The sequence below is a fragment of the Aotus nancymaae genome, unplaced genomic scaffold, assembly GCF_030222135.1.
Source record: "Aotus nancymaae isolate 86718 unplaced genomic scaffold, 86718_ANA_hifiasm-v0.15.2.pri h1tg000019l, whole genome shotgun sequence".
NCBI lineage: Eukaryota > Metazoa > Chordata > Mammalia > Primates > Aotidae > Aotus > Aotus nancymaae.
Genome location: NW_026988431.1, coordinates 49,946,101 through 49,971,731, shown reverse-complemented (window position 1 = coordinate 49,971,731; position 25,631 = coordinate 49,946,101). Strand labels below are relative to the sequence as shown.

The 25,631-nt window shown below is 44.3% G+C and overlaps 2 long non-coding RNA genes across 2 annotated transcripts in view; one reads left to right on the top strand and one right to left on the bottom strand.

Annotated features, from left to right (window-relative positions):
• Positions 1-25,631, top strand: part of LOC105713565 (uncharacterized) — a 43,143-nt gene that overhangs the window by 2,903 nt on the left and 14,609 nt on the right. The window contains exons 2-3 of the long non-coding RNA XR_001106583.2: positions 15,772-15,893; positions 17,120-17,280. This is a non-coding gene — a long non-coding RNA (uncharacterized LOC105713565). The remainder of the gene's footprint in view (positions 1-15,771; positions 15,894-17,119; positions 17,281-25,631) is intronic.
• On the bottom strand, positions 18,080-20,037 carry LOC110568007 (uncharacterized). Its single transcript, XR_010343420.1, has 3 exons — positions 19,825-20,037; positions 19,638-19,736; positions 18,080-18,538 (listed from the first exon to the last, which is right to left on the bottom strand). It is a non-coding gene; the product is annotated as an uncharacterized LOC110568007 (long non-coding RNA).

Below are 25,631 nucleotides of genomic sequence, written 5' to 3'. Positions count from 1 at the left end.
GAGGATTCCATGAAATAATGGTATGAAGACACTTTTAAAGTGGAAATCTTGGTTGTTACTCATTTGTGAACCCCATTTTCTTCTTGATTCTTTTCTGAAGAATTGATCATTGTCACTGGGTTGTCCTAGCTACCCCTCCCTTGACTCTAATTTTAAATTTATCTGTGCTTCTCATTCCAAAAATAAACAAAAAAATCACTTGACCTGTGGTTTTATACATGAACAAAAATTCTCTGAAAAGGAATTTAGAGGAAATAGGCTTTATTCTGATGAACAGTTTACAGACAAGGAAACATAGTCCTAAGTGTAAAATGAGAGAAAATTCCTACCTGGGTTTCCAATCAGGTCCACGTATGCAAATGAACAATTCAAACTGGCTTGGTTCTAATTGGTCAATGCAGCTGAGTCCTGATGAGTTGATGGGGGTGGGGGCACAGCCTATTCGTTGGTTCAGGCCACATGAACGAGAACAGTCAGCTATGAAAGCCCCAGCGTTAAGCCAACTGTGGGCTTTCCAGGAACACAAAGTACCGTGTAATCCCTAGTCAGTAAATGGCCGTTTGGCTCTATATTAAATTTATGCCCAATTAGCCACTCAGGATTCGTCTTGAGGGATTGGCTCTTTCAGAGTCACACGTTTCAACTCTGCTGCTTATAAGTCCTCTATCTGTTTTACAGGCCTAGAGGTCCCAGGGCCAGATATAAATTTCTTTGGACAGGGCCTGCTCCAGAACCACCTTCATATGCTGTTTTTCAAACATATAGAATTGGGTGGATGGTGAAAACAATTTCAGGTACTTTAACCCAATTCTAAATATTCTAATTTTAGGTATTTTAACCTTAAAATAATATAATTTTTTCTTCTTTTTTCTGTATATAAAAAGACATACGTAGTTGATATGATGCTATATAATGTAACTCACAGATTCACTATGTAATTTTGTACCTTGTATTCATTCAGCATTTTAACATGTATTAATATTTTCCATATCATTTAACTCTGTATGTAAAAATCATTTGCAATAAGCATTTTTCCATTTAGTAGCCTACCTCATATTTTATCAAATTGGTTTATCTCCTTAAAAGAATTCTGGGTCAGAGGTTATGAACATTTTTCAAAACACCTTTGATGTCATGATGGCAGAGGGGTAGCACTAAAATAGTTTGGAGCAATTGGGATTTCACCCGAATAGCCATGGTTATGTCTGGAAAGACAGAAAATAACGGCATGGGAATCTTTCTAGAGCTTTAGGGCCTTGTTTTGATTAAATATATATATATTACATATATATATTATATATACACACATATACTATATATGTATATATAGTATGTGTGTGCGTGTGTGTGTGTGTATATATATATACATATATATATATGTGTGTATATATATATATGAAAGGAAAATAAATCTAGGGGCCCCAAAATCACTAAGGGAAAAATCAAGCTGGAATCTGCTTAGGGCAAACCTGCTTCCCATTCTGTCAAAAGTCATCCTTCTGCTCACTGAGATAAATGCATATCTGATTGCCTCCTTTGGAAAGGCTAATCAAAAACTCGAAAGAATGCAATCGTTTGTCTATCCAGTATCTGTGACCTGGGAGACCCCTCCCTGCTTCAAATTGTCTGGCTGTGGATGTTCCCTGGTGACATCATCTTCGAACATGAATATGCGTGTTACTGAGACATTTTGAAACTCCACATTAAGTTGGTGTCTCATCAGAACAGTAAAGTCTTATTTCATAGAGATTTATCTCATTTGCTGATTATCAATTTGCCTCCTATTTTTAGTTCTTCAACTAAAAAGAAGCCTGTGTTTATTCTGCTAAACCAATTGATTATGATGGAACTCTTGCTAGGAAAAAATGTTACACTTTTACAATTACATAAATGTATGGAAGTGGTTGTGTAACTTGTATAATAAGCTAAGGATATAACAGTTAAATTGTCCTTTAAAAATTTGACATGACAATTTTAAGAACACCCCCCTCTCCTGCCTAACAATGAGCTATTTCACTTTTCACTGCTTTAACCCAAATGTCTTTAGCCTACTTTCTTTCTCCATCCTATGTTAGACAGAAGAATTAGTGAGAACTGGATTTGGTTTCAGAAGACCTGGGATTGAGGCTTGGCTCTGTCATTCACTGGGTGTAAACCTTGGGTGATTGCCCTTGTGCCGTCTCATGAATACAATGAGGGCCTGTGTAGCATGACATGACTTTATCATGAAGTGCATTTAAAACCGTGATGCTGACCAAACAGGATATGGTTATTTAACAATTATTAAGCACCTACTGTATGTCCAGCCTTCAGTAGGAAAACTTGTGGGAATTATAAAGCCCTGAGACTTTTGTAGAGTAGCTTGGAGTCTAGCTAGAAGAGATAAATCTCATGCATGAAGAACAACTAGGACCAGTTTCCACCTGAGAGCTGTAATAAGTCCAGCCCAATTAACTCATGTAGGAAATAAATGGGAACATTTAAGAAATGGCAATCATGGAGAAATGAAGGGGGGTTGAAATTCAATGCCCTGTCCCTTAGTGCTTTATTCCTTTTCAGTCTCTGACACAAAGTCTTGGATAGTAATACCATGACACAAAACTCCTTCAAGTTAGATAGGGCCAGGCAGTTTTCTAACAGCACATTCCAGACCTTTGTCTGTCCATGTCCTAAATCCTTATTATGTTGCCCTGTTTTCAGCAGTCTTTTGCAAGCTCCCAGCTTTCCCCCACTCCTCTTTAGACCTCATGTGCCTCCGACAGCTCTGGACAGAGCCCATACTGTGTGGCGGATGCACAAAGAGGACACAGTATGCAAATGGCGGTGTAGGAAGTGTCGAGGCAGGAATGTTTGAGCTGTGCCATGTCACAGATAGTCTCTGAAACAGCAGTCCTGAGCTGTGAGTCACAACTCTCGGCAGGGGGTGAGCAGTGATGAGGCTGGTGTCAATTTTTGTCTGACCCCATCCTAAGAGTAACACCCCAAGTACTTCAATTGCCCATTTGTAACATTTTCTTCTAGCAGCGGAGAAAGGAACAATAGTGGCAGCCCATACAGTGAACCTCAAAAGTAAAGCTGTCTGGGATATGAAGATAGAAGAGGAAGTTTGAGAGACTCACAATGAAAGGGTTTAACAAGAGCTGCCTGTGAAAGTGTTGACTTAGAAACTACTGGAGCATTGGAAATGATTTCCTTAACAACAGAAGAAAAATTGACCATGGACATGAGTGTTTCATTCATTTTTAAGATGAGTATAGCAGCATTGCCAAGAGAAAGAGAATGACTGCCCTAGCACAGAGTTTCAGCCCTCAGCCCAGCCACTGACTTCCTTCGTGTTCTTTTGCAAATCATCCATCTCCCTAGGTCTCAGTTTATTCATCTGTAAAATGAGGAGTTACTCCAGGTAAATCGTAAGATTCTTCTTGGCTGGAACATCCTGATGTGATGCAAACCATAGGGAGGGTTGCTAAATTATGCCTTGCTCCATGCAGAGAGGTGTAACTTAACTTCGTGCACAAAGCATACTCATTGACTATCTGACTAAGTGTGGCTCGGGCACTTCCCTGCACTGTGTTGTGCTGGGAGTCTCTGCCCAAGGGAAGAGAGAGCTATTTTGAGGCAGGGCTGATTAGAGATAAGGTGTCTCATTCTTACTGGTCACTGGCCCTGACTCGCCGAAGTTCTTGGGTTTAAAGCTTAACCCTTGATAGATGAATGTAAGCTAACCCCTCTGCTTCCCTACGAAAATGGCACTCAGTACACTGCTTCTCAAGCCCCAGCTTTATCAGTGTCCATTAAGAAAGTTCTTTGACCCCTTTTTGCTTAGCCAGCTTCTCTGAAGTGCAGCGCTTGCTTGTAACCTCTCTCCTTGACATCTGTTTGCTCTTTCTTATTTACAGAGTCTTCTGAGTTATATAAAGGGGAATGTCTCAGTAATCCTCTTAACAGCAAAGAAATCCAGCCACCCCTATTAGATAGGGGGATGGAAATGTCACAAGATGCTTGAAAAAGGCACTGGACAAAGCTGCAACATACTTTTGCATGGAAAACCCCAGAACATGAATGGGACAAAAGACCACTATAATTATGCTGCTAGGAGAGACAACAAAATTAAACTACAAGGCACGGTTATCCTAACATTTTAATTTAACAACTTTTTTTTAATGACTATGTTTTTTAAAAAAGATACCATGTTACCAAATGGTTGACTTGTTTGTTTGTTTTTGAGGTTTTTCATTTATTTCCAGTCTTGGTGTGTTATCTTTAATTGGTTTGTTTTTTTGGCTTGGGAATGTTGAAAGCACCTTGTGACACTTGATAGGGCAGGACATGGCTTGGGCTGTGCCTGATTTTATACAGTTGCTTTGTTCCTAACAAGCTGGTTGCAGACGGAAGTTTAAAAAATCTGCCATATTTCAAAGACAGTTGAAAGAATTTACCTCTTGAATAAAAATGTGCACCAAAGTCCTTTTTAAAGGGAAGAATCGCCTCTCTGTTCTTTCAGTTTCTGAATTTTAAATTTTCTTAAAGTAAGGGACATAACCCAAAGTGGCAAACACTGTTTTTGATAGAGCTACGGAGTCAATGATGACCCCTAGACCTTGGGGAAATTATATTCACCTCTTTGAAGTTCTCTTTCTTTACCTGTGAAAATAGGATTTTGGGTGTGTCAAATTAACAGTCATGGAGCTGGATGATATAATAAAAACAGGCCCAATGGGGCTCAACAAGGCTGAGCTCTAGCTTTGGCTCTGTCTCTACCAGCTGTGTGACCTTGAAAACGTCACTTAGTTCTCTGGACCCTGGTTTCCTCATCTATAACACAAGCAGGTTATACAAAGTGATCTTTAAGTCTCTCTCAATTCTGATATTTTAGGATTTAAGCAACTTTGGTGGTGTTGATTTCAATTTAAGTGATGTAGCAGTTTTGGACACCTGTGTCATCTTCTAACACCTAACACCTGTCATCATCTAACACCTGTGTTAGACCTTGTCATAGGACATAACATTCAAGCATTCATTTACTCAGCGAGCACTTAGGAGCACCCCCTGTGTGCCAAGAACGGTACTACATAAGCATCAGGATACAGATATGAATAAAACCCAGCACTTGCAGGGAGCTCTCAGTGACACAGAGGAGATAGGCACATAAAAACCCACTCAAAAAAATAGATTATTTATATATTTAATCCATTAGACTCAAAGATTCTTAATTACCAAGTAATATCCTAAAGGGACATTTTTATTTCACCTCTTAGCTTTTACCTCATGCCTCAGAGTCTCTGGTTGAGTTAAAGCCAAAGCTCCTAATGATTGTTTTCAATATCTTAGCATAGGCTGGGCATGGTGGCTCACATCTGTAATCCCAGCACTTTGGGAGGCTGAGGCGGGTGGATCACCTGATATCAGGAGTTCAAGACCAGCCTGGCCAACACGGTGAAATCCCATCCCTACTAAAAAAAAAACAAACACAAAAATTAGCCAGCATGGTGGTGGGCGTCTGTAATCCCAGTTACTTGGGAGGCTGAGGCAGGAGAATTGCTTGAACCTGGGAGGCAGAGGTTGCAATGAGCCAAGATCATGCCATTGCGCTCTAGCATGGGCAGCAAGAGTGAAACTCTGTCTCAAAAAAAAAAAAAAAAAAAAAAAAAACCTCATAAAAGTTTTAAATATGTCAGACAGAGAGCAAGAGAGAGAATACATAGCCTATGGAAAACTTGCTGGCATCAATAGTTATCAATTTGTGAACAATGTTGTTTAGTCTGTGCCTTCCCTCAACTCCAGGTTATTTTGAAGCAAACCCAAGGCATCACAACATTTCGTCTGTAGATCCTTAAGAACATATTACTCCAAAGCTTCTTTTATAATGAACATGACTATCCTGCTTGCAATGATCTCTCTCTCTCTCTTTTTTTTTTTTTTGAACTGCAGGCTGGAAATACAGGTGTTTTCTCTTTTAAAAAACTCTTCAGTTGTACACATATGATTTGTTCTCTTTTCAGTATATACATTATGCCTTAATAAAAGGATGAGACAAAACGTAACAATACCAGTATCACACCTAAAAACGTAATAGTAATTCTTTAATACTGAGTCTTTGAATAGTGATGAAGAATTTTGAACAATGTACATCAAAGATTCAGCAATAAAGAGAGGCATGGGCATGATGTAGAGGCCCCTTACCCTGGCCTAGAGTTGGGTTGGAGGACGCCCCTGAATTCCTAGAAAGTGCCGTGGTCACTTGCCTCACAGAGGTGTCCGCCTTGTAGCGGCCACAGGAGGAGCATCCACAGGTGCGAGCACTGGCATTCACAGGCGCACACCTCAAAGCGGAGCTTTCCAGAGGGACTGACCATGGCTTCAGAGGGCACAGCCTCTGGGAAAACTCGCAGCAGATATTTCTGGAACAGGGAGACAGTTCTCCGGGTTAGCTAAGGAGGTCAGGGACTCAGGAGATTTGGTGAAGGATTTCCTCATCTGCCACAGAAGGATCACCTGGGTGCTTAGCATTCTCAGAGCTGCTCCATGACCAGGCTTTCAGCACCAGGCCCAGGCCATGTGGGTGGTTGGAGACCTAGGGTCACACATGTGGCCATTCTGAGTGATAAGAGCAAAGATGCAAGAAAATGTACCTACTGAGAAAACTTCCCACTGAGTGATTTTCCTTCAAATGTGCTCACATGCCCCATAGTGTTTGTCTGGAATCCTTGGAAAGGCTCCCTTCTTTTTTCCAACCCTCGTAAGCTCTCCGTGTGTTTCTGAGACAAGTATTTTGCACCTCCCCTGCCACCACCAAACACCACCATAACCTTGGGTTTTCAGCTACTAGTCCTGTTCACAGTGGTGAAGGCAACTCCCTACGTTCCTTTCTTTTCTGCTCTTCTCTCTAATTTAGGCATTCCTGTGGCCACACTCTGCAGTTGCCACTCAAGAAGGCTGCTTGCTAAGGCCACAAGAGTCCCGACCACCTTGGAGGGGATGACGTAGGCAATGCACTTACTATGTAAGCCTTAGTGTGAGTTTTTGCTATTCATTTCTTTCTTTTTTATTATTTAAAAAAAAATTCCTACTGTTAAGAAATTTGAACATCCACACAGTAGATGATTACAAGCCCTTATGTGTTCATCACCCAGCTTCAGCCGTTCCCAACTCACTGCCAATCTCGTTTCGCCTGTGTCTCAGCTCTCCCTTCTCCCTGCCGCATCTCCTTCAACAGCTGAATTATTTTGAAGCTAATCTCAAGGATCTATTTAAAATTTTAACATTTTTGTTGTTTTTGAATAGGTAATATTGACATGACTCAAATTCAAAAAGTTCAAAAGCTAAAAAGAGAAAAGTCTCTCCCTCCTTCCTCTTTCCTGCCCTACCGTGAGGTAGATTTAAACAAGTGATCACAATATTTAGTGATTCCTCCCATTAAGAAATGGAATCTATTTCTCCACCTGGAATTTGGGCTTGGTCATGTGAATTGCTTTAGCCAAAAGGATTTTAGCAAACATCATGCAAATAAGAATCTGAAAGTGTTTGTGCACTGGGCTTGCTCTCTGGCTCCCAGGAACTCTGACGCTACTCTGTGAAGAAGGCAGGGGCAGCCTCCTGGTCCTCACGTGCAGAGGCCCCAGCCACCACAGTCAACCCACAGAGATGTGAGCTGGATGAATGGGGGTTGCTTCAAGCTACTAAGTTTGGGCTGGGCTGGCATACACCCCCTCCCATCTCTCACACCCAATCCCAGCACCCTCCTTCCTGAAGGAATAAAATATTACCTTCCAAAGATAGTTTGGGCATAAACAAGTGCATAAATATATGTTCTCTTCCCTTCCCCACTCTATCTGCCCCCTTTTAAAAAATAACAAATGATAACACACAGTTCTAAACCTAGTTGTATTTGTTTGATGTAGCAATGTATTTCGGAGGTCACCCCCCATCAGTGTGTGAGGAGCTTCGTTTGAAGTACACCATTGTATGCACAGACTGTAAATTATTTAATCAGACTTTTATTGATGACATTTCGATTGATCCTAGTCTTCTGCTATTTCAAGCAACGCTACAATGAACAAAGTTGTACCCTGTCGTTCTGCACAGATGTGAGTGTTTCTGAAAGTTGGATTCGTGGCTGTGGCTCACAGGTCTGAGTACGCTGGGGCTGCGCGTGGACTGTAACCTGCAGGGAAGGAAATGCTTTCTGCTACTCTGGCTTTCCATTTCTCTGGACCCCAGCTGTCTACCTGTTGGGCATCCCAGTGTCCCTGTTTATCTCTTCCTGACAGGGTGCCAGTCCCAGGCGTGCACCCTCAGGAGTCTGGAGCTCCCTTGGTTCTCTGTCACCCCAGGATGAGGCCTGGCTCCCTGTGTGCCTGCCAGCTCTCTGGCTTGCAGGCTGCATGGTCTGGAGGAGTGGTCTGACCCCTGCCTCCCTCTGAAGCTCTAGAATGTGAAACACCAATGTGAGAAGCTTCTGCGCCCTGCACAACTGTGATTTTGGAAACAGTTCAAATGGGTTATCATTTACTGAGACACTAGCAAGTCCAATAAAGATAGCAGTGCCTGTGCAGAGAAACAAGTGGCTGGAGCTGACCCTAGCAGGACAAAGAGGCCCCTGTGGAATAAATTCTAATTAAATATTCACCCACTCCCATCCCACCCCTGGCCATTAACCCCAAGGAATACTTAAGCCAGCTGACAAATTTAAACAAACCAGAATTGTCGTAGAAATAAAATGTCCTGGCTGGTCGTGGTGGCTCACGCCTGTGATTCCAGCACTTTGGGAGGCCAAGGGTGGGTAGGTCACCTGAGGTCAGGAGTTCAAGACCAGCCTAGCCAACATGGTGAAACCCTGTCTCTACTAAAAATACAAAAAAATTAGCTGGGTGTGGTGGCAGGTACCTGTAATCCCAGCTACTTGGGGATGCCGAGGAAGGAGAACAGCTTAAACCCAGGAGATGGAGGTTGCAGTGAGCCGAGATTGTGCCATTGCACTTCAATCTGGGAGATAAGAGCAAAACTCTGTCCCACCAAAAAAAAAAAAAATCAAGTGTCCTTTCTGATTATGGAATATGAGTTTACACAAAGCAGCTGGTACCTCTGCCCAGGTACCCAATAGCAAAGGGTATACCACCTCTCTGGTTCCCAGTGAGCTCGCTCACTTCCTGTTCAGTCACCCTAGGACTCATTTCTTTAGATCTCAGCTGGATCATCATGTCCCCTGGGAGGAAAAAAGTTCCCAGAGGAGACTAAATCCCCATCATGACCTGTTGTTCCTTTGCTAGTGTCCCCATGAAGACCCGGGCTGGGGAGGTTGCTGTTTCTCCCCAGCATCCTCCGCCCTCTTTCCTGCTTGGCAGAGTGTGGCATGGCATCTGCTCTGTTCTTTGTTGACACTTATGTAAACCTCACCCTTCCTCCCCGATTCTGGGCCTCGTGGCTTCGCTTGCAGACTCCTGTGGTCATCCTGATTTGGCAGGTGACCGCTGTGTTTAGTCCCAGAGGTGCCTGGCCCTCCTCCACCATACCGGATGGGGCCTGGGTGTGGGGAGAATCCTGGACTTGCAGCTCCAGGAGCTTGGGAGACGATTCTGTCCACACCTGATAAGACTGACGCCAGAGGTGAGGTCAGAACCCAGCGAGGAGCCGGCTAGGCCCAGAGACAGATAACCTGAGGATGCTCTGAGTCTCCAGCGGCTCTTGGGAAGGAAAATACCTGCATGAGCCAAAAAGCAAATTCTGGAGAAGTGGGAAAAAGAACAGTGCATGGATACTAGGCCTGTGAGGGGTACCTGTGATGCAGTGCAGTTGGGCCTGGCCAGGGGACCCCTGGGGCCTCCCTCTGCCCACACTCACCGCCCTTATCTCCACAGTTGCAGACACCTAGGAGAATTTTATCTCTCGCTTCTAGTATCTTAGATGCTTGAGTTGTTGGTGACTTGCTCATTGCCATGGGTTTTATTTATTCCCTGTCTAGGTCCCTAACTGCTGGAGGGGGTGGGCAAGGTTTTTCTCACAACCGTTATCAATCCTACTTAAAAATAGATCTTTAATAAATGCTTATTAGTTTGTGGCTTAATAATCATTACTCCACTTCTTGGGTGAAATTTATTTTGGACAATGATAATGGCTACTATTGATTGGACAACTAGTGCGTGCCAGACATCCTGCATACGTTATCCAATTGAACCTCTCCGCAGGGTAGGTATTGCCTCCATTAAACGTCTCTGCAGGGTAGGTACTGCTTTCATTTAGTGGGGAGAAAATGAAGTCTCAAGTCTCAGAGAGGCTAAGAGCTGTGCCTAAGCTCATACAACTTCCAAGAGGTTGAGCTGAGATTTAAACCCTGGCCTGTAAGACTCCAGCGTTCAGGGTTCTTTCCCTTAGCACCCAAATGCTGCTTCCAGGTCAAGAAGGAAAAACATAGGGGTCAGAAGTAAAGCATTGGTGGGAGACCAAAACTTGCATTCCTCCTGCTCAGCTGTGCTGGCTGTGGGCCTGTGATCAACCCCTGTGCCAGGGCTGTGTGGAGGGCAGCTATCAACAGATCACTGTGCGTAAGAACCGAGCAGGGGCCATGGACACCTGGTTTTGCACACACCAGCTGCTCCTGGGAGGTTCACCAGTGGAAGAGTAAACGGGCACAAACCACTTTCCTACTCCCCAACATGAACTGTGGCTGGTTGTGTGTTAGTGAAAAGGAAGCTTATGCAAACACTGGCTGAGTTTTTCTAAGGCTACATCAATGGCACAATGATAATAAAAATAACAACAAACTGTTAGATTTTTCCCTTTATTCTAATCCCAAGTCTCTTACAAACTGTGATTACAGGCAAGCTTGGTAAGTTGCTTAACCTCCCTAAACCTCATCTTTTCACTTTTAAAAGGGAAAATAACTGTAATGTGCTATAAAATCAAGAGCCTAGAACAATGTTTGGCACATAGAACTGCCTCAATAAATGTTTGATGCTCAAATGAATGAAATATAGAGATTGTGCTACTTATTTTGCATCTCCTGCAACATGTTTTGAATTGGTGTGTCATTAATGAATATTTGTGATTTGGGATTGTCTTTGTAATTAAGAATAAAGACATGCCCCATAAAACAAAGCAAAACAAACACTAGCTCCTCTTAAACACGGAGAAACTCCTGTCAAGAGAGCCTGTGATTTTACTGCATGGAACCATGGGGAGTTGTGGTACTGGAATTAATAATAAAGATCTGTTAATTCTCTGCCTTTGCCCAGGCTGCCTTCCAAGGTGTGATGTGGAATCCTGCTGTTTCTGCTCCAGATAAATCAATGATAATCTTCAACCCAGTGAGGGGCAAGTCATGGGGGTTGCTGTTGCAACTCCTGTGTCAACAGCACTGCTAAAAATCAGATTTCTTGGAACCCATTCATGAGCAGCTTTGAATTTGCCAGATTGCTTGCTGAGCCTAAAATACTGCATGCATGTGGCGACCTTGACTTGGTTGTTTCCATGAACCCTCTTTTCCCTTAAGCCATGGGCAACATTTCCAAGTCACACGGCAGAGATACAACTTCAGTCCCTGACAGTATTTTCACTAATGTTTGTGGTCTAGGCCTGGCGTGTTCACTGTGTGTCACTCACTTCCTGACACTGATTCTGCCCCAATAGGAGCAGACAAGGCTGGGGAAGGAATGGGGAGGGTGGGGTGTCTATGCCCTCTGAGGACTGGTACCTGTCTTTTTCCTTCCTGGTGCCTTCTCTGGGGCAACTTTTGGGTAGGAGAATTTTTTCTCTGACTTTCTATTTACTCATCCATTTGTTTATTCCTTTATTCATGGCTTATTTAACATTCTCAAAGGGAGCCCACGCGAATGGGAAGCACTTGGTGATTTCGGGGGAGATGTTGAAGGGCTGAATGTAGGCAGAGAAAAAAGACATCAATCTAACAACTACTAACACCCTCAAATGCTAAGTGATTGTCTCCAGATGGCAGAATTATGAGTGGTTTTAATTTTCTTCTCTTTATTTATTTATGTTTCCATTTTTTTCTTCAGTGACACACATTAGTATTTGTATAATAAAAGTTATTCAAATAGTGAGTACATGGTCAACAGGTGTTCAGTGCATGGGGAGGTACAGGTGAAGACACTGCGAGGGTGGAGAGGAGGAGAAGCCTATTTCCAGTCCAGGTGGAGCTGGAAAGAATTCTGGAGAACTCTTTGTTGAATTGGGCCTTAAAGCTGGAGGGAGGCCCTGCTGGGATGTCTGAGGGATTGTCTGCCTACCACTCTCCTCTCACATGAAAGTCTCCTCTCCACACAGCCCACAAGAGCTGCATGCAATGAGCTTGCCCTTGCCCCACTTTGCCTGATAGTCCAGTGGTGGGTGCCTGACCAAGGCCAGCCACTCATTAGACTTACCTGGGATTTTCTGATTTAAAGCTGGCATCTTTAGTGAAAGCCTAAAGATGTTAAATTCAGAAGCTTTGTGTATGTGTGTGCGGCAGGGAGGGATTTGGGCAGCCGTGTTTCGTGCAATGTGGAGGAAATCAGTACACCATGAGAGAGAATGAAATAGGCACCTGGAGAGAAGTGGAGAGAAGAGACGGAAGTGGAAGAGTCATGGTGAGCTCTGGGGTCCTGACTCCGGGTATTCCCACGTATCAGCTGTGCCCTCCTTTTCCCTAGCTCCTATGAGTTGGGCTCTGAACTTGCAACCAATGTATCCTCTCTAAGACAGATGTCACTAAGTGAAGAGAGGTGGCAAAGGACAGAAGTAGAAAAGCAAAGGACGTGTAGGGAGCAGCTGGCTGTTGCATTGGCTGGAAAGTGGGTGGTAAGTTTGTATGTCTGTGGAGTGGTGGTGAGTTAGTGTGTGGCCACCTGCAGGGGTGGCAGTGTTCATATTTCAAGTTTGAGTTTCTAGCCCCTTGCAGCATCTCACGCTTCTCTCAGACCTCAAAGGACCACAGTTCTATGACCAGCTACCGGGACCAACCTGCCTCCTCCAATGCGCACCCCAAGAAACTGGAGATGTAGTTACAGTGAGACCCTAAGCCAGAAAGTCCCTAAGTGAAGTTCAGCCTTACATGTGGACATCAGGTATTTGCTTCTTCCAGGGCCCACTTAAAGTTGGGAATGCAGGAACTGTACCCACATCTCCTCTTTTTCTGCAGCTTAGACTGAATTTCAGTCCCTCTCCATCATCTGACCACCTTGTGAGCTGTCACTGCAGCCAACCTGGCTCATTTACGTATGCTCTCTCCTCTCTCCTTCGGTACCAACTCTGGTGGGCCTGCTAAGGGAAGGTTAAGAAAAATATATAAGGAAGGCCCTAGATAATGCACTAATTAGCTAACCCTTCCCATGAACAAGAGAAAATCAGCCACACAGTATCACATAGCTCTTTAAGAAGGCCCTTGTCTGAAAGTTGGAGGGTCCCATCTTGGGGTACAGCAGGAAAGCTAGACACAGTATTCAGACTTAAGGCCATACTTCCAGTCCTCTTACTCTACAGATGCCCTGAGTAAACCAAGGATATACCAAGAACCCAGGCCCTGGACAATTTTAGCCATGTCACATTGACAACTGGCATACTCAAGCAATTTCAATTCCTCATCATCTGTCTCCATCTTCAACATCTGTCTAAAAACATACCCAGGAGGAGTGTTGAGAGAATACAGGCTGCCACACAGATCAGGTGTTTCTCTGCAGGCTCCAACACAGATGCTTAGCCTGGATCAATAAACCTGACTGTGTCTCTCCGGCCAGGATGGGAAACTGTCTGGGCACACAGGTGGAGGCAGCAAGACCCCATGGGCTGTTTCTGTTTTATGCTTACCCAGTTACCTTAGCAACAGCATCTGCACCAAGATACGAGAGGAAGCAAAGCACCACCTACCAATGTCCCCACTGAGAGGCGTGGGGAGTAGAGGAAAAACCGGCCTGGAATCAGGAGGCTTTGGTTCCTGGCCTCTCTGCTGGCTACTGGCTGGCTGCCCCTAACAAATCTCCTCTCCTCCTGGGCCTGTTCTGGGAAGAACTGGTGCTGAGGACTCTTCAGCTGGTTCAAGGATGCTGCTGAGGAGCATAGTCTCAGGTTGAGAATACCCTACTGTTTCTGCTCTGAGTGGCTTCAAGCACAGGCACTGTGTCAGCAAACAACTGTTTTTCGACTGGTCTTCCACAACTTAACTTTTCAGTCATCACCTGTGATGCAGAAAATGTTGGCTGACCAAGCAGATGATTGAGCTGCAAGAAGTCCTCACCAGGAGGGACATTTCTTCAGCTGAGGTAGGAGGTGAACCTGGCTTTGATCCTTGAAGGCTCATGGAGAAGAAAAGAGATTGAGGTAGTCAAAAATAATTATGAGCACTTCAACTCTGCAATTACATGCAGTAACAATAATGATAAAAGTAGGACCGCTAGTATGCTCTCTTTACCTGTGTTCTTGTCACATTCTCATAACCAGCTGTGAGGGAGGGAGATCAGAAACTGTGACCTTCTTGTCGCACTGGAGGACACCGAGGCACAGGGAGGCTGAGACCCTGGGGCCGCCTGGGTAATGGCTGAGCTGGATCTGGACTGTGTGTCCTTTGCCTCCTGATCCAAGAGGCTTTTAATTGGACATGATTTATGACAGCTATTATGAAGTAGAAACATCTTCCAACTTTGTTTGTGCAACCATGTTTAAACTTAATGCATGTCAGAGCACCTCTCTGAAGAAAAAGAGAACTAAGATGGATTCATTCAACAAATAATTGTGCTGAGCACCTACTCTGTGCCAAGCTCAGGGCTAAGCACCAGAGATTCAAAAATGAACAATATGTGATCTCTGCTTGCCGGCAGTTCAATTGATTAGATAGGTCTTTTTGCTTATTTAAATCTCTCATTTGGTATTGCCTAGAATCACCAACCAAAGTGACACCCCATCCTGCAACTATTTTTGTATCCCTACGGAATTCCACTGGGCTGCATCCACTGATAGGAGAAGGCATACCTCTAAAATTAGGAGAGGGTAGAAACAGAGACGAAAAACCATAAGCAAATGCTAAAACCACCACTGGCTCTGGGAGCGGGGTTGGGCTGTGGGGAGATGAGAGAGGCCTTTGCAAAAGTGCTTCCAGGAAAGAAGCTGGGAGCCGCTTCCTGGACAAAGGCTGAGGGGCTGACAGGGAGTCAGAAAGGCAGCCCCAGGAACCACTACACACCATAATCAGATGCTAGGAGGAAACCTGAAGCCCGTTCTTTGAACACACAGTAACTGAGGTCCTGTTTCCACAGATGAGAGTTTGGAACCACACCCCAGCCAGAGCAAATCATTTTCTGAATTGATGTGGTAGAATCTTAAGGGCGGAGGCTTAAAGCTCCAAGCTAGCTTGACAATGGGGATTCCTGTCACTAAATCTCAAGAAAACCTTTTTAGCATTTTACCTCTTTCTCTATACTGGGCCCAACCGTGCCTCATCCTATGAACAGGAAAAGTATTCAGGCTGCTCTGTTAAAGCAGCTTTTATCTCCTCAGTGAAGCGGCAGTTTTGGGACAAATTTCCACATGAAGAACCCAAATGTTCCAAGCCTAAATAGGGTTCTAGCAACACACTCTTAACTCACAGAAAACAACCTCTAACTTAGATTTCTGCTTTCCTCTACAGAATTTGTACCCTGAACACACTGTGGTTTTAACTCCACAGACCTGAAGACACAAGCAGAAGAGATTCGGAAAAGCCAAGAACTGAGTGAGGTCACAATGCAAGCAGGAACATCAGGTTTCAGTTTTAATGTTTGCTGTTTTGTTTTGCATTTTTCTTTAGAGATAGCATCCTGCTCTGTTGCCCAGGTTAGGGTGCAGTGGCTGGATCATAGCTTACCGCAGTCTTGATCTCCTGGGCTCAAGCAGTCCTCTTGCCTCAGCCTCCTGAATAGCTGATACTATAGGTATGTGCCACTGAACTTGGCTTGTTTTGCTTTCTAAGACCACATTTACATTAGCCCATCAATTGTTCAGAGCCTTGCTACGTTGCTGAGATCAAGTGATCCTCCCGCTTCAGCCTCCCAAGTAGCTGGGATCACAGGTGTGTGCCACTGCATCCAGCTTAGCCCATCTTTTTTGTTTTGTTTTGTTTTTTTAATCTTACTTTAAGTTCTGGGATAAATGTGCAGGTTTTTACATAGGTATACATGTGGCATGGTGATTTGTTGCACCTACCAACCCGTCATCTAGGTTTTAAGTCCCGCGTGCATTAGGTATTTGTCCTAATGTTCTCCGTCCCCTTGTCCCCCACCCCCACAACAAGCCCCAATATGTGATGTTCCCCTCCCTGTGTCCATGTGTTCTCATGGTTCAACTTCCACTTACGAGTGAGAACATGCGATGTTTGGTTTTCTGTTCCTGTGTTAGTTTGCTGAGAATGATGGTTTCCAGCTTTATCCATGTCCCTGCAAAGGACATGAACTCATTCTTTTTTATGGCTGCATAGTATTCCATGGTGTATATAGGCCACATTTTCTATATCCACTCTATCATTGATTTGGGTTGATTCCCATCTCTGAAACAATAAAGAAATGCTGTACAAGCCAGACCATTGGGTTACAAGTAGAGGTGAATTATCTTCATGTTACAAACATAAAAAATTAGACCCAGAACTTGAAAGAGACCTTAGAAATAATCTAATTTACTGACTTTGTTTTTCAATGAACAGTCTGAGGCCTCAGTCATACTGATAATAAGTATGACTGGCTACTTATTGATCTGCCACTCAGAGTCCACCACTGGGTAAGGGTCATGTAATGGTTTGCCAGGCCTGCTGAAACAAAGCACCGCAAACTGGGTGGCTTAAACAACAGAAATGTATTGTCTCACATGTTCGAGGTCAAGGTGTCAGCAGGGTTGGCTCCTTCTGAGGAATGTCAGGGAAGGATCTGTTCCATGCTTCTCCCTCCCAGCTTCTAGCAGTTTGCTAACAATCTTTGGCATTGCTGAGCTTGTAGAAGCGTCACCCTGAGCCCCGCCTTCATCTTCACATGGTGCTCTCCCCGTGTGCATGCCTGCCCCTGCGTCCAAATTTCTCCTTGTTATAAGGACACCAGTCACTTGGGATTAGGGCCCACCCTAATGACCTCATCTTAACTAATTATATCTACAATGACTATTTCCATATAAGGATCTATTCTGAGGTACTAAGGTTAAGACGTCAGCACATGAATTCTGGAGGACACGATTCAACCCGGAAGTCTACCTACTTTGTATCGGGTCCTCATGGCAAGGCTGCAAACCTGGTGAGTTGGTAGCCCAGTCCCACCTCCCATGAGCTAATGGATGTAGGTAAGTTGTTTAACCTTCTGTGCCTCAGTTTCTTCATCTGTAAGATGGGGCTAATACAGGCCAACAATTTTGAAACTTTAAAAGCTCCAAAATATGAAAAAAAGTATTTATAACTCATTTGGCAGCAAAACCTGACTTAAAACAAGCACACTGAATAAAATTATCCTTGTGTCTTGAGTTGACACAAGATACTTACAGTCTTTACTTATGCAACATATATATGTGTCACTACAGAAACTAGAAACATTAGTATGTTTCATAACAGGATGCTGTTGCAGATGCCATGAGGTGTTATGAAGCCTATGGTACGTGTGCTGTATATCTTTCTTAAATCTGCAAGTTCTGACATGCCAACCACTGCTGGCCCCCAGCAAGGGTTTGAATAAGAGACTGTGGCTCTTCAGTGTATATATCACAGGGTTATAATGAGGATTAAATGAGTTAATATTTGCACAGCGCACAGACTATTACCCAGTACATAGTAAGCACTATATACATATCTGTTAAATAAAATAACAATAGCTGTCTTGTCTAAAGTCCCTCAGGTGGAAGGCTAGGGAGGAAGGTTCTTTGAGTCTCTGAGTGTGGGAATGCCTGCCACCAAGAGCCATGCTGTCTGTGCGTGTCATGCTACCTCTGCGACTCCAGGTCTGGGGCTCATGTCCTTCGGTTCACAAACCAGCCTTGTTTATACAATAGGTTGGAGCAATCTCTACCTTCTGAGATGATTATTAAGTGAAATCAGGCTTCTGTTTGTATTAGTCAGCTTCACTGCCATAACAAAATACCACAGACTGGGTGACTTAAACAACAGAAATCTATTTTCTCACAGTTCTGGAGGCTGGAATCCTGAGATCAAATTGTCCACAGGGTTGGTTTCTTCGAAGGGCTCTCTCTGTGGCTTGCAGGCAGCTGTCTTCTCCCTCTGTTTTCACATGGTCTTCCCTCTGTGTGGGTCTGTGTCCTAATTTCTTCGTATAAGGACACCAGTTATACTACATTAGAGCCCACCCTATGACCTCGTTTTAACTTAATTACTTCTTTAAAGGCCCGATTTCCAAATACAGTCACATTCTGAGGTACTTCGGTACTTCGGGTTAGGGCGTCAACATATGCATGGGGGCAGGGAGCGGGGCACAGTCCAGCCCATAACACTATTTTTAGAAACTAGATAAATTACCACTCACAGCAGATGAATCCCATATGCTTGCTGGCTTGTTTCTGCCCCAGCATTTTTCAAAGTGTTGTCCAGGACCACCTGCAATTGAATCACTTGGGCTTTTAATAAAAATAAGTCTGCTCCAAGTCCTTAAGTCTGAATCTGGGGCAGAGGAGCACAGGGGTAAAGCTTACTTGTTCTTTACATTCATACGAAGGTTTGGTTTAATTAAAGGGACTTGGAAAAAGCCAGGTAGTGCGGTATGCCGCCCCCCAACCCCCACTGCAGCCCCACAGCCACTGCAGTCCCCCAAGTAAGGGCATCGGAAAGAAGAGCATGCGAGGGGTTGGGGGCAGGCAAGTGTGAGTCTGAGCAGGGAGCACTGTGCATCTGGGGCTTCCTCCAGTGTGGCTCACCAGAGGGCCACGAGAGAAGCTCCTTTCCACTCAAAGCTGCTCTCCCAGTGCCATTGAATGCCCCACCCTCACCCCTGTCAGTAGATACAGGGGACTTTGCAGTGTAGATGCCAGGAGAGGCCTCAGGGGAGGTCACCTTCCCAGAAATGCCAGGCTGTGTTCCACAGCCTGACAAAGATTCTAGTCATTTCTCTTGGGCAGCATTCCCCTACCCCCAACCCCCAGCTCCTGGAAGAACTCAAAGTTCCCCCTGCCCCTCAGAATGGTGGAAGACCTGAGCCTGGAAATAATGTTTAAGAGACAGGCAACAGTGGTACGTTTTCCCAAGTCAAATGCTGAACGAGGGAGCAGAGGTTGAGGTGGGTTCACATGGTCACTGACTCCTCCAAAGCTTCATGCGATGTGGGTGAGCTGGGGAGGGCATTTGTCTTCCTGCAAGCTGATGTACGGGAAACAGGATTGTCATACACATGGGTACAGCCTTTCAATCACGTCCCAGACAACCAACGTGAGCCCTCTAGAGTGGGTGTTGCCGCAGGTGTACACGTGTGTGCACACTAGTGTCCCACACCTATGTTAGGGTGGCCACAGACTCCCATGTCAAAAATTCCAGCAAAACAGCTGGTGAGTGGGACTCTAAATGATAGTGATTTTCCTAGCACCATGACAACAAGACACCATCAAAGCTAATGGTGCTAATCCATCCCTCGTCTTTCTCTGCTGGTTCCGGCTTAGATTTTGTTTCTTAAAATACTTGCTTGGCTGGCAATGCAGTGACTCACCTGTACCAGGACTGAACAGAACAGGCAGGAGGTGCTTTCTTCTGAAGAGCTGTCAAGAGCCAGTACAGCACCTGAGGTCTTTCATTTCACACGTTGTTCCTGTCAAGGGGGAAACATTCTTACTCTGTTGTCAAAGTTGGAGATGCCAAAGAAAGCAAAGTGGTTAGAATGTGTCAAACTTTGGCACCTGTATGAAACAGAGTTTGAGGAAATCATGCAGGTTTGACTGAGAATCTCTTCCTCGTCTTCTGTCCAGTGCAAGATAGGCCACACTTTTACAGTGAACTGTCAAAAATGAAAGTTCACATTAGCGTCACTCAGCTCCACATGGGTCCTCCCGTCACATCTTCCTCAATGTCAAATCCTGATTGTCAGGACTCCATGAATCCTGAATACTTCAATGATTTAAGAACTCTTCCGAAGCTGGTTATTTGGAAATTGCATTGTTGGTAAATTTGAGTTAATAAAAAAGCAAAGTCAAGAATTTCATTGGCAATGAAACTATGTTTACTGGTCATCTCTTAATTCCATTTGAATTCCACAGGCCATGAACTGTGGTGTATTGCAAAATACCCTGAAGTCAGGCTTGGATTCACATCCTAGATTTGCTGCTTATTAGCTGTGTGACTTTAGCCAAGTTACTTTGCCTCTCTAAGTATCCATTTCCTCAACTGTTAAAGTGGGAATGATACCATTTCCCAAATTATATTGCAGTGAATATAACAAGAGATCATGAGTGTGAGAGATGCCAGTACAGAGGCTGGCCCATAAATGCTAATGTCATTTCCTGTCTCTTTTGTTTTTTGCTGTAACTTAAATGAGCATAATTTCTGGCTAATGTTTTAATGTTGACACATTTCAGTAGATGGTTTTCTATACTTTTAGAATGTCATAAATAATTCTCCAAGAAGTAGAAATGACTGGGATACAAACCCTGAGACCAGAAGTTGCCAAAGTCACAAGAGGTGATTTGCCTGGTCCAGACAGTGAGAGAGGAGCAAAGCCTCCGTTTTGACTTTCAGAGATTCGGGAGCAGAGAGTTGCAGTGCCCTTTAGAAAGGTCAGTAGAAATACTCTGTGAAATGTGAAAAGCTGGGAGCTATCTCCAGGGGTGCCAGGTGAGGCCCCACTGGGAATCTGCTTCCTTCATCCCTGCCTCCCTGTCCTCAGCAGCACCCTTTCATTTTCTAGTTAGATTCGTTCAGGCCCCTGCTGTCTCCTGGATGTCCAGCCACAGACATCTGTCTTTGTCTCCACAGGTTTTCGTATTTGCTGTTTTTTTTTTTTTTTCCTGTCATTATTGTGTTTGTTTTGGTCTTAGTTTTCTAGCAGACTTTAATGGAAAGAGACCGGGTTTGTGTCCAGCTGCATCCCTTATTAGCTGGGTTATTAAAGACAAGTCACTTCACCTCTTTGAAATGCAGTCTTCTGATTCGTGTATGGGGATCCTATATGATTAGGTTGTTGCTCAAGAGCTAATGTGACTGAAATTCACATTAAAGTGTTTTGTAAACTGTAAAGTGCTGAGAAGAAAAGATAATTTCAAACCCCTCTTAGCTTGTATACTTTACTGGAACATATACATGCTCAAAGATAGGTGTTAAGTCACTTTTTAATTAAATATATTTGCCACAAGAATGCCATCAAATTCTCAAACACACCAGGGGATGTTCTGAGTGTTCTGCAATGGTTCCAGTGGGTTCCCTGGGTGGTTTCTGAGGGAATTTGCCACTTGCTGTGTATTTGCCGTGTCCAGGCTCATGCTTGATTCCCGTGAGGTGGGTATTAGCCAAGTTTCCCCCACCAGGTGTGATGGTTAATTTTGTGTCGACTTGATTGGGTTAAGGGGCACCCAGATAGATTATAAAACATTATTTCTGGGTTGCCTGTGAGGGTGTTTCTGGAAGAGGTTGGCATTCGAATCAGTGGACTGAGTATAGGAGATCACTGTCACCAACGCAGGTGGGCAGCATCCAACCGGCTGAGGGCCAGAAGAGAACAAAAAGGCACAGGAGGCTGAGGCAGGAGAATTGCCTGAACCCAGGAGGCAGAGGTTGCGGTGAGCCAAGATCGCGCCATTGCACTCCAGCATGGGTAACAAGAGCGAAACTCCGTCTCAAAAAAAAAAAAAAAAAAAAAGGCAGAGGAAAGGTGAATTTGCTCTCCCTTCTGGAGCCAGGACATTATCTTTTCCCACCTCCAACATCAGAATTCCAGGTTCTTTGGCCTTCCAACATGGGACTTACATAAGCTGTCACCTGCGTTCTTAGACCTTGGGCCTCTGACTGGGAGTTACAGCGTCGGCTCCCCTGGTTCTGAGGCTTTCAGTATCAGACTGAATTATACTCCCAGCTGTCCTGGTTCTCCAGCTTGCAGACTGTATATCATGGAATTTCTTGAGCCAATTGCATGAGCCAATTCCCATAACAGATCCTCTTCCACAAATCTGTGTATGTCCTATAGGTTCTGTTTCTCTAGAGAACCCTGTCTAATACACTATGCATACACAAATAAAGTCCCATCAAGACTAATAATCCAAATGTTAGTTTGTTACCACCATTTCTCACTTTGAACCTAGCTCCCTGCAAAGTACCTTCTACCCTGCACTTTTGGGGAGCTCCTGGGGTAGGAGGTCTTACATGTGTTCATCAGCAAATCAATGCCCAGGAACTGTCCCTTTTTTGGCTTTGCCATCTCACTCTGGTAAAGTTGCACTGTGGATTGTCAAGTGAAGATGACTTTTTCTTTCTTATGCTCATTTATAGGGGTCCCATCTCAGTGACTCTGTACTCTGGTGTCTTATGAAGTACTAACAAATAGTCACTTTAGCTTTTAGTGACAGCTCTGCCCAGGAACCAGACACGGGTCTGATATGGGGTAGGGTGAAGGATGGGCTCCCGCCACTGTTATCACAGTGTACTCAAAACGACTCCTTCCTCCAGTACAACCCTTCACCTCTTGGTTAGCCCACTGTACCTGGCTCCCTGCATTTCCTCAAGAGAGGGAGATTTCCCAGATTACTGTGGGGTTTCCCCACTAGTCCACTAGATGTGACGGAATCCTAGCACAGACTCCAGATTGCACATTCCCACTCTACAGACAAGGAAATGAAGGCTGAGAGGGTTAAGAAACTTACCTAGGATCACACACTGAACAGGTGACAGTCAAGAGCCAAACTCAGAGCAAAGTCCAAATCCCACGTTCTTTCTAACCAAAATCGTGTGATCAAAGTGGCAAAATGACAGGTTGTTCTGACCCTGGTATTCATACAGGAGGGCACACTGTGCTGGCCACTATTTACTATACATACTTTCTCCTCCCCAGGGGTTTATTTAAGTTTCTTTCTGCTTAGTTTCCGTTGAGAATTACACTCTGGGCATGAAAAACTGGGATTCCTTGCCATTTCACCTTCCTTCCCATTCCTAGCTGCTCTCCCAGTGAACTTACAGTCTATTTCATTGTCACTTGGCTTATGTTTAAAAGAACTGTGGTGGGCATGGGCGCGGTAGCTCATGCCTGTAATCCCAGCACTTTGGGAGGCCTAGGAGGGTAGATCATGAGATGAGGGGTTTGAGACCAGCCTGGCCAATATGGTGAAACCCCGTCTCTACTAAAAATATAAGAATTAGCCCAGCATGGTGGCACATGCCTGTAGTCCCAGCTACTTGGGAGGCTGAGGCAGAAGAATCACTTGAACCTGGGAGGTGGAGGTTGCAGTGAGCCGAGATCACACCACTGCACTCCAGTCTGGTGACAGAGCAAGACCCCGTCTCAAAAAAACAAAACAAAACAAAACAACTGTGGTGTTTACTCAGATGATAGAACAAGCAAGTCCAGGCTACGGCAAAGATACACCTAAGCCAGTGTTGGTAGATTGAGAAAAACACATATTACTTGACCTGATTCCAAAGCCCCTGCAACCTGGTTACCCTACACCAACCCTCTGTTCCAGTCTAAAGGTCTACACGTGACCCTAAGTTCTCTTCGCTCTCCTTCCAGCTGTAGCCTGATGCCCACTAAAGATGCGGCCTGTACCCCATGTGCCCACTCCTCCTGGTCCATTCCAGCAACATGATATCTACGCTCCATTCTGATTGTCACTCCTGCTGGACTGGACTTACCCAGTCCACCCTCATGGTCAGGGCCTTGACCTTCTATCTTGGCCTTGCCAAATCTTTCCTTTAGGGAGCTGGATGCTCTTCTTCCCCAGAAGACATTGCCTGGGGACCTGCCTACATCTAAACAAACCTTCCCATCATTCCCAGAACAAAGGACTGCTTCCTACCCAGGCATGCTCTCTCGACTGCTTCAGACTCTGGCCGTACCAGCTCCACTCACCACATAAGAAAACTCTTGGGGTATGGAGGAAGATGCACACCAGGAACTGTCTTGGCCCCAAATGGCCAGTTCCCAGAAACTCTGGGGCAGGTGGCTGGCCACTTTCTTTTCAGGGCTTCTAATGCATCACCAGCCATAGTTGTTGGTGCTCAGGTAAATGAGGGCACTGTCTTCAGTTTAGACTTCTTAAAGACCCCATTTCATATTACATAACCCTCAGCCTACAACCCCTGCTTTCCCATTCTCTGTTTCCTTTCGCTCCATAGCGTCAACCAGCATTTTGATATACAATGTATATCAAAATATATCGCTTGCTTCAGGAGTAAACTCCTTGAGGTTTTAGTCTGCTTTGCTCAAGCAGTGACTGGTAGGTGCTCAATGACTACCTGCTGAATGCATGACTGGAATGACCATGACCTTGGACATCAGCACCAGAGTACACATTCTTCTGAGTGTGTCAGAAGGACCAGGAATTCTTGTTCCCTTCTGTCACAGAGCTCAGCTGTCAAAGATTTCCAAACCTCCTCCATCTTAGCCACAGCAATAAATGGTCTACAAGTACATTCTCAGCACTGCACTGGGCACCATGGGAAATACAAACCCTTCAGGCAGCTTAGGATTCCAGCTCATCTCTGAGCCATCACCCGCTGCTCAGAAAATGAACTGTTCCCCCTGCAAGTCCTCATTATGCCCTCATACCCCCAGCACAGAGCTTCGTGTTCTCCACCTGTCTCCATTCTTCTCAGACATAAGCCTGTCTTAGTCATCTTCACAATCCCAGTGCCCAGCACAGTGCGGAGAAGCTATGAAGGGTGTGACAAATATTTGATGCATAAATGAATACCTGGGATCCCACATGCAGAGAAAGCCAGCCCCTTCTGAATTAATTATGTGACTCAGACACTAGGGCATGATGAGTGTATTTCCCCTTATTATGATTAATACATTTTTTTCCCAAAGAGTTTTTCAATCCTGAGATTTAAGTTCTATATATTGTAAATATCAAGATATCCTTTATAAAATAAAACTCTTTCCAAAAGACAGCATACATTTTGGAGTATTTTACTCCAATGATGACTATGTTTCCTTTTTCTAGACTTTAAGTATCTCCTTTTACTTAGGGCTGATTTTAAAATCATGTAATTTAAAAATTTATGTGGAAGCTTTTTATGACATTAAAAATAATAGTCTGTGAAGAAAAGCTGATGATGCCTTTACTTTTGTATCTGGAATAATTAAACTTTTTGTTTATTATAAAAAAGCTTTTTTTTTTTTTTTGCAGAGTTTCACTCTGTCACCCAGGCTGGAGTGCAGTGGTATGATCTCAGCTCACTACAAATCTGCCTCCTGGGTTCAAGTGATTCTCCTGCCTCAGCCTCCTGAGTAGCTGGGACTACAGGCACGTGCCAACACACCCAGCTAATTTTTGTATTTTTAGTACAGACAGGGTTCGCCATGTTGGCAAGGCTGGTCTTGAACTCCTGACCTTGTGATCCACCTGCCTTGGCCTCCCATAGTGTTAGGATTACAGGCATGAGACACTGCGCCCAGCCTATAAAAAGCTTTTTTTAAAAATGGAAATAAACTAATTGTGCAGTTTATCTTGGATTTAGGAGAAGATGGTTCTATTTTTTTTCTTTTTGTAGAGACAGAGTC